This window comes from Anastrepha ludens, chromosome 2, assembly GCF_028408465.1.
Source record: "Anastrepha ludens isolate Willacy chromosome 2, idAnaLude1.1, whole genome shotgun sequence".
NCBI classification, from domain to species: domain Eukaryota; kingdom Metazoa; phylum Arthropoda; class Insecta; order Diptera; family Tephritidae; genus Anastrepha; species Anastrepha ludens.
Window position 1 is genome coordinate 58,453,276 of NC_071498.1, and position 14,303 is coordinate 58,467,578.

The following is a 14,303-nucleotide window of genomic DNA, read 5'->3' on the forward strand; positions in this document are numbered from 1 at the left end:
TTGTCCAAAAAAGCATATATTTTTCTACTTCATGCACAAAAATTAATACATTCCGAAATTCTTTTGAGAAAAATACTTAAGAACAAAGCAAAATAATAGTCAAATATAAAAATGCTGGCGAAAGTACATATATTACTGCAGATCCCTTTTGCTTTTAAATCCGCTGCTGCACAGCGGCTTTGCAATAAACTTAATCAAACCTCTACAACGTTTAACATAAACTGATTTCCATGGTGCCTTGGCTTTTCAAATAACTCATCCAAATTTGTGATATTCCGCGTACCGAGTGCATCGTTACATCGTTCCAAAGATGTTTTTTTGGCTTTAAGGTTGCACTCGAAGATACGCAATCTAGAATAGTGATCGAATTGTCTTCGAAAAACTTTTTGGCATACGAGCAGTGTGCTTCGAATCATTGCCTTGTACAAATTTCAAATCACCAGTAAATTCTTATTCACATAAGGTAACATTACGTTTTGAAATATCTAAACATTCTTGACCACATCCATATAACTTTCACGTTCCACGAAAAGCAACTCCACACCATTATTGAACCTTCCCCGTGATTTATGATTACTGAGACGAACTTAGAATCGAATGTTGCGCGTTTTGAACGTCGCAAGTACTTCCTGCCATAAAATATAACGCCACTGATTTTGAGTGTGCTCTCGATATGTGATCTTGAGCGAACTCAATTCGGCGTTGGCGTTGCGATGCTGTTACCAATGGCTTCTTCAATGTCAGTCGGCCGTGAAGCCCTGTTTTTGCCAATCGAAGAGCAACTATTCTTTTCGTTAATGACCTTTCTTTTTTTTTGAACCTTTTCTTTTCATTGTTGGCTTTATCAGACGAAGGAATCTTTCTCAATGGATATCAGCTGTACTCTTCCTGGAATCCTGTTTTGACAATCTAATGATCATCCTATCAATATGGGTAGTAGTGTTTTGCGCTTTCTTTTTTCTGGGACATGTTTTGGTGCTTTATGTTCCGAAAAATAAAACAAATCATTAAAAACTGTAGTTGAATTATGTTCAAGTAACACTTTAGATAATCCGGGATTTTGCAACTCTATGATTGCTTTTTGAAGAGCTGGAGTGCAATTTTCCTTTACATTATTGAATTGTTTAAAACGTAATTTGCTATTGGAGTACTTCAGATACTTTATTTTTTAATTACTTGCCAGTTGCAATACAAAAAGCAGTTCACAAAATTTTGAACGAAACCGAATCGTCCTTAATATTTCTCATAAAAATATCTGCGCTCCTACTAAAACGCAAAAAATCAGTGCGAACCCTTCAAGAGAAAAAGATAAATCAGCGCATTTCAATAAAGGTGATCACAGCAAATATATTCAAGGGCAAAAAGTTGCTTTATGGTGTCGTACTGGATAAAAGAGATGCCTTCTTGAGTATTTTTCAACGGCTGTATCTACCAATATTTTTGTTTGGCATTATTATTTTAAGTTTTCAAGCTCTTAAAAACACCCGATACATATGTACGGATGTATAAGTGCATATACATATCTGACGACGGTTGTGCAAGGACCAAATTAAAAAAAAGCTAATCTCACTCAGCTTTAGTTGGTTGACATAGTTGTCGATGATTAGTGCATTATTAAATGTAATATTTATATTTTTTATTTATTTTATTTTTTTAATTAAGTAAGAAAGCAAAAGTAAAAGAGCGTGACTTTTTAAATGAAATTAGTGTCTTATTCAATATTAACTATTTCAACTTCAATGCACTTATTTCAATCAAGCTCCAATTTTTTTATATCATATTTTCATTACAAAGATTTTCCGGAAGCTCTGAAGAATACTATCCCACAACTTCTTCATTCGACGAAAAACGCTTACCACGAAAATGATTGTTTCAAATTTCTGATTAGGAAGTACTGGATGGGAGCGAAATCCGTTGAATACGGTCTGTGTTCAAGCAATTCGTACTTTAATTCATTTATCATCATCACAACAATTGTGTGAACAACAACACAGACAATAACATAGGAATCACCTTACAGACTTGGTAGCTACTTATTTTTGAGGAAATAGCAATAAAAGCGAATGATATATAGTGTAAAGAAACCACTGCAAAATCGTCCGACAATTGTGGCCGACTTTCAATGCTAAATGCACAACTGGGCCAAAACAATCACTGCCTTAGCACACTTATTTCCATTACAACGAGGCACTGCCTAGTAGGCAGACACGCCCAGAAGATGAGCCTGCAAACTCATGACTTCTGCAGGAGTTTATAGATGAGGAAGAGGAAGATATGATCTTGCACCTGCTGTGCCATTGTCCTGCTTTATCCAGACGAAGATTTACCATTTTATGTAGACAATAACAATTGAGTTGGAAGATTTCAGTACTGTGGAAATCAGGGACCAGCGATCAAAGAGTCGAATTTTTTCCAAGTTTTAACATTTTAGTCGAAAGTGCAATTAATGTATGGAAAATGTCATGTATAAAAGGCCTCAAATAAAATTTTTGTTTTCATGCTCCTACGGTAGAATTTACCGAGACATTTTTTTGAGCTAGATTTTAATGCATAATGGGCAGCTATGAAATGACATAAAAAAGGCTGCTAAGATTTGACTGACCAACGCAGTCATGGAAGCTCAGTTCCATAGACCACATTTAAGGTCTAAATAGGTCATTGAAAGCAGACGAAAACGTGTCTCACATGCTCCATGAACTAAAGCATAGTGCGATCTTTGACAGAAAATTGCAAATAAGTTGGCCACTTTATTCGATCCGATATTCGTAAGTAGCGTCCGCAAAACTGTCGTATGGCGATTTTCACACAATGACACTACGCAAAATCATCAGTATCAAATTGTTAACTTCCATTTTCCGTACTCTAGAAATATTTTTTTCCACAATAGTACCTTTTTAACTGCCGAAAACTTATCATATTCCTTACACAGTTCCCTCAGAATTTAGAGCCTTTTTTATTTGTTGTAGTTTAAAATTAATTTTATGATGTTTAAGTAATTAGTGCTAGTTATTAGCTTACATATATACGGGGTGGGCCGTATAGCGTTTGCTTTTGGAACCACCTATTTTTTTGAGAATGGTAGCACAAATGACATGTCAAATGTGTTCATAATTTACTTAAAGGTTTGAAATTTACGAAATGGGACGCTATACGCTTGAACAAAATTGGGAAATATTGAAAACATATTTCCAAAGTGGTGAGTCTTCTTCTTCTTTTCTGATTTTCACATCGGTGGCTACGTCAATAAGCAAAATTGTCGGATTTGGAGCTCAGAAAATCCACACGTTACTGTAGAGAAGCAAATGCATCCACAACGAATGCATCCATTTTTTTCGAAAATGAGCGAGGAGCCGCGGTTACAGTAATTGGCGAGCGTTACAGAGACATGCTCAACGAGTTGTTTCAAAAAATTTAAGAGGATGACATGGACGACATTTGGTTTCAACAGGACGGTGCAACTTGTCACACTGCCAAAGTTACACTCGATTTAAGCCCGTTGAACTATTTTTTGTGGGGAGTCGTTAAGGACAAAGGCTATGCGAACCATCCAGAGACGATTGATGCTTTAAAACACGAAATCGAAGTTGGCATTCATGAAATTGGAGCTCAGCAATCGAAAATGTGCTTAAAAATTGGGTTTATCGAATGGCCTACTGTAAAGCTAGTCGTTGCAGTCATTTGAAAGATATTATTTTTCATTCATAAATGACAATGTTCAATCTTCAAAATAAAAAAAAAAAAATTGAAAAAATATTGATTAGTTTCGTTTTTTTATAGCCGATTCAAAAGCAAATTTTACATGGCCCACCCTATACATACATATGGTATTTTGGGACTTTATTTTATAAGACGAGAGAACGTAGGCTCGAATCTCGATGAAACACCAAAATTAATAAAAACATTTATCTAATAGCGGTCGCCCCTCGGCAGGCTATGGCAAACCTCCAAGTGTATTTCTGCCATGAAAAAGCTCCTAATAAAAAAAGTACCTACCGTTTGGAGTCGGCTTAAAACTGTAGGTCCCTCCATTTGTGGAACAACATAAAGACGCACACCACAAATAGGAGGAGGAGCTCAGCCAAACATCCAAAAAGGGTGTACGCGTCAGTTATATCTATATATTTTATAAGATGTAAAGGTAAATTATACTTATGTACATATATATTTTTCTACAAGCTATACATTATTTTCAATTCATTTGAACTGAATATTCTAAACTTTAAATCTTCTATGTACATTCATGCGACACATACACATACATACATACCTATGCATGTAAAAAGTTAGCAAATGAGCGCGAAGCTGTTTTCGCATAATTGAAATATCCTCAAAGTTCACCATTAAGGCAAGCAAATTCAAATCAACTTCATTGTCAGATGGCTTTTCCGCTTTTCATTGTTTCTAATCAAACAAAAGGTGAAAAGTTACGAAAGTCACTTGAAAGCACACACGCAAAGAAAGAGTACGCAAATACAAATCTACAGAAGCAAATGAATTCCCTGTAAGAAGACTTTTAATTTACTAAAAATAATCTGAATTTAATCAATTATTTTTCAACAGAAAATGTCAGACTTAATTAATTTGTAAACTAATTATAAAAAGCAGCTTTTACTGGATTGAAAAGTAGAGTAGAGAATATACGAATATATTCAAGATTTTGCGTGCTCATCGCCTCAGTTCTGCTTTTCACTAACGTTAGCTGCGCAACAAAGTTCTCACTGTTTTTTTATGAAAATACAACTTTGTTCTGAAAAAATGGTTACAAGTGAACCATTAAAAGTATTACCCATCGCTGGCTATTACTTTCCCCCATCTTTCTGGTAGATCTCGTATACCGTCGCGGTAAAACTGTTCATCTTTTGAGGCTAACCAAGGATCAAACCATTTTTTGATGTCTTCATATGAATGGAACCGCTGGTCAGCTAGACCATGTGCCATCGATCGGAACAGGTGATAATCGGACATCGCAATATGGCGGCGGGGTAGGATTTCCCATTTCAGCGTTTCCAGGCAGGTTTTTAAGGGACTTGGAAACGTGAGGTCAAGCGTTGTCATGCTATAGAATCACTTTTTCATGCCTCTCCTCATATTGCGGCCGCTTCGGGCGCAGTGCTCGGCTCAATCGCATCAATTGAAGTCGATACCGATGATCAGTGATGGTTTCGCTTGGTTTTAACAATTCATAATAAATAACATCAACTTGGTCCCACCAAATACATAGCATAATCTTCACCTCATTAAAGAGAGAAGAAAATCAACACTTCCCGCAAATGACGACTATTCGACACAAAATCAGACATTTTCACAAAACCAAAAGTATATGACATCAAAACAAAATCACTAATGTGGCGAAGCAGTTTGTTTACCATATGTCTCAGCTTGGTTTATGACTTTTAGGTTATGTTAGAATCGACTAGCACACACTGCTGGCGGCATCTATCGACAAACAGCTTAGTTGCGCACCTAATTGTTTTTTTTTGGCGTATGTCAACTTTTTTAAATGTTATTTCAAGAGCTCGACCGTTTTTTTATTTTTTAAATTGTTTAATTTTTTTATATACTTAACTTGTTTGTTATTGAAATTATTATTTGGAACCGATGTCTCAGTATGTTGGACCACCTGCTGAGTCTATTCGATTATAACATATTCCTAAAAAAATTGATCTTTTTGGACAGCCAAAAAGGCAACTTAGTTTTTTAAGTAATTTGCAGAATAGTTTCCATACACAAAGTTTTCTTTGCTGAAAATTGTAATCCAATCAATGGTTTAGTAATGTATTATGGAGCATAGAAACAGAAGTCAATGGAGGTCAAAATAAAGACTTCCATCACACAAAATCATGTCTTTTGTTTAATAAAAAAGTTATTCAAGAACAAAATTGCTTGATTAATTTTGAGTCACCTTGCACATATCTATAGTAGGACTCAAATTTTTAATTTAATGGATACACTAAATTCATTCTATGGTCAGAAAGAAAAAAAAAACAGATACACCTCATTTTTTATTTAGTATTTACCTGTGATGCTTTCGCTTCGAAAATTACCATTGAATAGAAAAAGAAAATCAACTCTTCCATAAATTTGGTATACTATATATTCTCCTTCCTTCTCTGCACTTCATATAGATCTCTCCATCCGCTAACTGGATTTTGAGCGTTGGCCAAGGGCTATCTTTTCAAGCGAAGAACTGGACTAGAAGGAGGGGAAAGTCTTCACGGACATACTCGTATGTACATCTGTTTCCACCGACGGATTCAAGATGGAATCTGCAGTTGAAGCGGAGGTTTTCTTTAAATCAGCCAATATTTCAGTCTCCATTGAACTACCGAAAGCTAGTAGTGTTTTTCAAGCAGAGGTCTTTGCGGTCCTGCAGGCATGCAAAATGCTTAGGGATCGCTGTTGGGAGGGAGATATAAATATCTTTTCCAATAGTCAAGTTGCGAGCAAGGCCCTGTCACCGCCATATTGCAGATCTCTTCTGGTGAACTCCTTTAAGAAGGAGATCAAACGTCTCGAACGTGCTGGAAATATTTCTCTTATCTGGGTTCCAGGGTACAGGGCTATTAAAGGAAATGAAATTTTCGATGAGTTTCCAGGAAGTGGTCGACAGAACCGGTGTCAATTGTCCCCATCGCAGACATCGGTTTCCCCTTGACCATTGTTAAAGGGAAGCTGCATAATTTCTTTCTTAAACTAGCGGTAGACAAATGAAGGTCTATCTTATCGTGTGCTCTCTCAAAATTACTTTGAACTCAGAACGACAGAAGCAGGACGCGTAAGGTGCTGGGGACTTCTCGCCATTTAATTTCCAAACTCACAGCGGAGTTCACTGGCTACAGGGTGATCGAAACTCATGCGGAGAATCTTCGACTTCCGTACAGCCCCCATTGCAGAGGCTGTGGGGTTCCGGCAGAGACATTCTTTGCGAATGTCCGGGTCTGACGGCTATGTGCTGGAAATGCATTGTGGGGATAACCTGAGGCAATTCTCCAGCCTAGATCGCTTTTCCGCACTGGATGGCTGTAGATGGTTTTGCTTCGTGTAAGTTTTTTGGGGTGGTTTTTGTAGTTTCGCAGTTAGTGGTCTACATTATGGTATCAAAGCGGTGCAACTTGGAGTGTACCTGTGGTTCTCTCGTCATCATAATTTTTGGGAATTTCCAGGGTACAAAAACGAGTTGAAAATTTTTATTAAATAAAGCTTAGGGTTACAGGGTTATATGGGGTATTTTATACACATATAAGGTGGATCAAAATTATTCACCCTATCAAAAGATTTCTGGTTTTTGCAAATGACGTCGTATGTCAGCCATATTTGACACTTGTGAACTAAAAACCGACAAGCAAATGGATGATTAATTTTGCGCCGCTTTGTACATTCAATTCTTTATATTAGCTTGTGACATGAAGCAGTGATGTAATGAGCTCGGTTGCAGTTTACAAGCTGCGTATTTACATAACTCTGGGCAAATGAAATAATAAGCAAAAATAACAAAGGAACTTTCTGTGGGGTATTGTCCACATATTTAAGCTCAATTTGCTTAGCAGAGGATACTATTTATACTTAGGCTACTTATTTTCACAATAGGATCGCAGGGGCATTGTTCCGTAAGGGGATTACAAAAAGCAACTATAGGCAAGGGTATATTTTTCATTAGGTTTACACATAAATAAAGTAGCAACTACGTACATTCGCAAAATAAAAGCTATTATTCGAATAGTTGTTATATAGGCGCGTTTTTTTTCTGGAGGCTTTTACGTGTTTTATAATGTATAAAGATTTTGCCTGAAACGGCAGTGCTAGTATCATAAAATTTTTCGGCGAACATTTTAACCCACTGTAATTGATACTGGTGGATAATATTTAACTAAGCCAAGAAAGAACTAATAATATTTATTAATATTAGATAAAAGCACATCGCATCCCACAAGTGACCTCCTAAATTCTAAGTTATTTAGACGTTCCAAACAAAGTGTCTCAACGACCCTTTCTTAAAGATGTTAATGGGTTAAAGGGTTCTACAAAATTATCAACAAAATGGCTTAGGCAAAATATTGCAAATTTAATATGGCCATACAAAAAATTTACCAGATGATGCAAAAAATGTTGAAGGTTTTACTACCTCTAGGTCTATGTCAGGGCTGGGCAACCTGCCGCTTGCGAGTCACATGCGACTCTTTGGATGTGTAGCTGCAGCTCTTTAGTTCCATCCGCAATTATTATTTATTTTATTTCAAAAAAAAAACCCTTTAAAAATCGTACTGAATCGATTGACGAATATTAGCCACCGATTCTATCTCTCAGCCACTTATACTCGCTTATTGTATTCCGACCTCCTTCTTCACCATAATGGGCGATGGAAGGTAAGGTGTTGAAACGTTTTGCTTTACGCTTGAATGAAATAAATACAATCATAAATGAAAAGGGCATTAATCACCCTGAATAAGAGAACGACAAATGGTTGATCGACAATCTAAAACTGCAATTGGTAGTCACGCAAAAACCCATTCGGCTACGGCGGCCTATATGGGTTACTACATCGAAATTCTCATGTTTCTCTCGAAGGTAAGCTTTCACTTTACTCAGCTATCTTGAAACTGATATGGACGGCTTTCAACTTTGGGGCAATGCAGCTAACTCAAACATCGAGATGCATCAAAGATTCCAACGAAAACCCTCAGAATGACATCAAACAATTTAAAATAATTGACTTTAGGAATCTGTGCTAAAATTTTCAACATTGAATTAGTCATAAAATAATGAAACATTTTTTCGAAAATTTTTCAGTTTACTTTTTATTATAGCCAAGTCTACCAATAACCAGTTTTTAGAAGAATTAACGACAATGTAAATAAAACTTAGATTACTTGATCAGGATTCCCTCTCACAACAATTTCGAGAAAAAAAATTCTTTCTCTTTTCCTATTTACAAATATATTTTTGCATTTCCAAGTATGCCTATCAACTCCATGCCAAAAGTATTCTTAATAGTTCAATCATTGGCTAAATCAATTATTGCCTTCATTCTGTCCATTTTGCTACACCTACGAGTGCGCAACTCACACACGTGCATAGTATTTATATCAACCTATGGTATTACTGTCTCTTACAAACAACAAAATGTGAAGCGAAATTGCTCTAGAAGTGTTCTGAGAATGAAAATAACGACGATTGAAAGAAAACACAAACTATTGCCATATTTAGGTTACTTTGAACGTAGTTCCTTGTTAGTTTTTAATATAAAAAGTTGTGCATTTCTTGGAACTGCTGCTTCTCTAAAATATAAGAGCTCGCATCGTAAAAGATAAAGAAAAAAGAATTTAAATAAGTGCATTTCAACCTAAATTTATTTCCTACAGGTTACTTTCGTATGCATTCGAGTGTATTCCCGCAAATGTTCAAGTGTTTGTTATGAATAGGAAACTTTGAAATGCGTATATACTTACACAGAAATGCCTACAAGCATATGTATGTGAATATGCCTGTTAAACTTCCTATTGTCTCTTTTACATTGATATGTATGTATATTGATTTACGCTACAAAAGGAATGTACGAGTACGAGTGCACATCGCCCGCAAATGGCTAGCGAAATATTGCAAAAGTTGGAAAAGTTGAGTTCATATAACCAGGTTTACACGAATATCTATTAGAGAGAATATTTTCAATAAAAAAATAGACGTTCAATATTTAGGGATTCTGGAAAGTATTTAATTCAACTCTTGTAAACACAACTAAAAATATTCAGATAGCGCGTGTGCCGTCAATAAAAACTTTTGGTAATACTAAGCGACAAAGTAATCAACACATGAAACATGCCTTTGCCCTTTTATGTTCGGTGTTCCATGAAACTGAAGCAGAAAAATAAGCTTAACGTGTCTTTCCCGGCCGCTGAATGCGAAAAGTTGTTCGAAATTGTGGATGAGCATAAGCTTCGTGTATTCTTTAGTAAGAGAAAAAAATGGGAAACTGATGTGCTCGGAGATGAATGGAAAAGTTAACAGCTGCCCATTGCTGATAGAAATGATAAACAAGGTTTCCCAATCAAACGAGGCGTGTTGTCCCATGATCATGTACACGTGTATTGTTGAAAAAAGTTCACTCTTACCGCATACCTCGCCGCACTGGTGAGAAAAAAAGAAAATCTGTACGCGATTGCATTGTCGGCTTTAGCTCTCGTTATTGTAAAGAAAACTAAACTAGAACTACCCGTACTCACTGCCACAACTTTTCCAAGAAGGCTTGGTCCCAAAAAGAGCGAGCAAAATTTACAACTTGACAAAGGATGATGATCGCAAAGGTAATAACAATGTCATATCTAAAGCACCGAGAATTCAGTGGCTGGCTACTTCAGTTGTACTACAAAGAAAGCGTAGACGCACTGCTTTGAAACAAAAACTCCAGACTGTTTTTTTCCGAAGAATCCGCTGCTAATTATGTTAAATTATTAGCACAGCGTAAGAAGGAATCCAAGGCTATAAGTGATGAAGCGAAAAGGACCCGGTTTGCTTCTTTGGGAAAATCAAAGAGCTCAGTTTCAAATGAAAAAAGTAAATAAATTAAAACTGTCCTGAAATAAAAGATTGAAATAAAGTCGGATAATTATATAAAAAGTCCAAAGGACTCGACTTATGGAAATCAATTTTTTTTTGTGGTCAAAAAGCTTACAACGCAACAAAAGTTTTACAACATAAGTTCTTTCGAATAATGAGTAATTAAACAAATGTTCAAGGTATGAATCTAAAATTTCATTTTTTTCATAACACTCTTTAATCCTTTATTTTCGCTCATAGTAGGTATTTTTGATCCTTTATTTAATAAGTACCTAAAATTGCCTGTAAAAGAGGGAGTTAGAGGATTAAATGGTTCTACAAATATAGCCCTGGAAAAAATTCACTATGGCTCTTCTCACACAAAAATTTCATTCACCTGTAATGATTTATTTTTGTTCATATAATGATTCATTTCACTTGATCAAAAAGTTCTCGAAATATATTCACAAAATTCAAAATACAAGTTTATTCCTCAAAAGTGATATTATCGCCATCAAAATATTCTCCATCCACTGCAACGCACTTATGCCAGCGTTAGGCCCAAATCTCGAAGAATTTTTTGAACTCCATTTACGCTCGAGCCATCAGAGCCGTGTTGGATTTTTCCATTGCTTCCTTTCAACTGTTAAAACTCGTTCGGTTCGATGATTGTGGGATGTTATTCGTTTCATTCTTGATCAACAATTCACGAATAATGATGGCGTTTTGCAATAGCTCGTTGTCATGGTGAAAAATCCACAAGTTGTTTCCCCACAAATCCTTTCGGTTTTAGCGAATGGTTTTACGTAAATGTCTCATTACGCCGAAATAATAGTCTGTCTTTCTGGCAAAAATTCATGGTGTACAGTACCGTTGTAATCCATAAAAACTGTGAACATCTCTTTCCTTTTTGAACTGGAAACGACGTAGTTTTTTTGGTCTTCATTTATTCGGAACGACAGTTCCTGTGTCGCACTCATAAACTCACGTCTTGTCTCCAGTAATGATGCGTTTTATGAATGTTGTGTCGAATTCAGCCCTGAAAATCATGCCTTTGGGTATGTCAACACGGTCTGTTTTTGCATAAAATGTATGTCCTTTGAGACCAACTATGCAGCCTGAAATCATTAACTGCAATATCCTGAAAGGATAAGCAAAGTTCAAGATCTCTACTAGTTAGTTAATCTGCGGTTATCAATCAACTTTTCTTTCACTTTATTGATGTTTTCATCAGTTTTCGATATCGACATTCTGTCACTACATTTGTAATTCTCGATGAACTCACGATGTGCCACTCGCGCTAATGCCACTCGTAAACGTCTGTTTTCTTTAGAGTGTCAAACAATTCTCCACGTTCGATTCCATTTTTAAAAATGAAAAAAAATTATTCATATTATTTATTATTCATATTTGCCTTTCGATTTTCGCCCGTCCCGCGGCAAGCTCAGTACACCACTCTTTGAAGACCTTTGGCCTTCACGCATTCTGTTCTTCGCCGTTATTTCCGACTTATCACCGATCTGAAAAAATTCTGCTTTTAATAATTTTTCTTGGAAATAAACAACCATAAGAGTGTCAAAAGCTTGCATTTATTTCCAATGCTGGGGGCCGCGCGCTTTTAAGCTGCAAAAATTGAAAAAAAATTATAAATTTTGACTTTCTATCTCATGAAAAATGCAACTCCCGCATGTAAAATAGACCAGTAAAGTTTCTCTCATATTAGTTTATATCCGAAACAAAAAGATTTGCTTATGTACCTATTGTATTAGTAAACAAATTTTCACCACCCAATTCTTATAGGGTTGTGTGGTTAATTCCTCGCAATTGTGAGATAAAAATATTATGTACTATTACTAAATTAGCTAATTGATTTCTCTCAAGCTTCCCTGCATGGCAACTATGAGAGTGACGCAAAAATACCAGAAATAACTTTCGAAATATTTATCATCGCGCGAGCCATATTCATAAAAATCTTCAGTCGTTTCATTTTGAAAAGACAAAAGTCCCTCTCATTCTAAACTCTCTCTAAACTTTTACGCCATTCTCCGATTGAATCATTCAATTAAGTAAAGATTTATTAATACGTTACATGAGTCAACAAAAAAAGAACAATAGCGGCAAATGTCTGCACTTGCTTGCCTATAATACAAATACTCATATTTACATGTAGTAGGAGTCATTAAAACTCGCACTCAATTTTACATACAGTGGGTGCCACTAGGAATCGTACCCATATTTTTATTACCTTTTTTTTTTTTGGTTACCTCTATACAACAGTTATATATATAGTATATATATGATTGGCGAGCACACCCTTTTTGGGTGTTTGGCCGAGCTCCTCCTCCTATTTGTGGTGTGCGTCTTGATGTTGTTCCACAAATGGAGGGACCTACAGTTTCAAGCCGATTCCGAACGGCAGGTATTTTTATGAGGAGCTTTTTCATGGCAGAAATTCAATCGGAAGTTTGCCATTGCTTTCCGAGGACCACCGCTATTAGAAAAATGAGAGAACCTACGTTGTCTCTGTAAATTCCGAATGGTAGCCACGCACCAACCCATTCGGCTACGGCGGCCGAATACAATACATTAGTTAGTGCCAATAAAAATCGTACCCATATACCTATATATTATATTTTTTTTTTTTGGCAGTGAGTCGTCACTAGAAATTCAATACAGTATCTGCCATTAAAAGTCGTACCCATATTTTTATTATTTTTTTTTTTTTTACAGTGAGTCATCACTAAGAATCATACTCATGCTTCGACACAGTGAGTTCCAATAAAAATCGTACCTATATTTTTTTTTTTGTACAGTGAGTAGTCACTGCAAATCGTATTAATATTTCAATACACTATGCGTCATTACAAAACTTCACCCATATTTTATTTATATAATTTTTACAGTGAGTATCACTAAAACTCGTACTCATATTTCTTTAGTTTTGTTTTTTTTTACACTATGCGTCATTAAAAATGGAACCCATATTTTTATTATTATTTTCTTTTTACAGTGAGTCATCCCTAAAAATTATACTCGTACCTTCTGTGAGTGACAATAGAAATTGTATCCAAATTTGTTTTTTTTTTTACACAGTGAGTTAAAAATCATACTCATACCTCGATACAGTGAATTTCAATAAAAATCGTTCCAATACATTTATTTTTTTTGCAGTGAGTCGTCACTACAAAACGTACTCATATTTTAATACAGTATGTGCCATTAAAAATCGTACCCATATATATATATATATTTGTTTGCACTGATTGTCATCAAAAATCGCACGGATGTTTCAATACTGTATACGTCATTAAAAATCGCACCCATATTTTATTTATTTATTTTTTTTGCAAAGAATTTGAATAAAAAATATAGGAATATTGCTTGATTTTTTTTTGTTTTGCAGTGAGTCCGGCACTAAAAATCATGGTCATACTTTAATACAGTAAGGGCCATTAAAAATCGTACGCGCATTTAATCGTGAATACATAGTAGCGAAAGAGTTAAATCTACCTAATTGCCCACAGCTTCGACCGATCGAAATGTACCGGGCAATGGAGAAATATAAATTGATGAGAAGTAGCGCTATTGTAAAAAATTCAATTTAATGTTATACGAGAGGCGTTTGAAAAATCCGGCAAAGTCAGTGAGATGGCACTACTGGCACGTATCGAGGTTATGTTTAGTTAGTAGCATCTCTTAGAAGAACGCACACCAAGTTTCAGGACGATCGGTCTATTTATTTGTGTACGAATCGAGAAAGTAGGGGGATTTTC

General features: G+C 35.7%; 1 pseudogene; it reads left to right on the forward strand.

Annotated features, from left to right (window-relative positions):
* Positions 1 to 10,073: 10,073 nt before the first annotated feature.
* LOC128863365 (40S ribosomal protein S6-like) lies at positions 10,074 to 10,556 on the forward strand (annotated as a pseudogene).
* Positions 10,557 to 14,303: the final 3,747 nt, after the last annotated feature.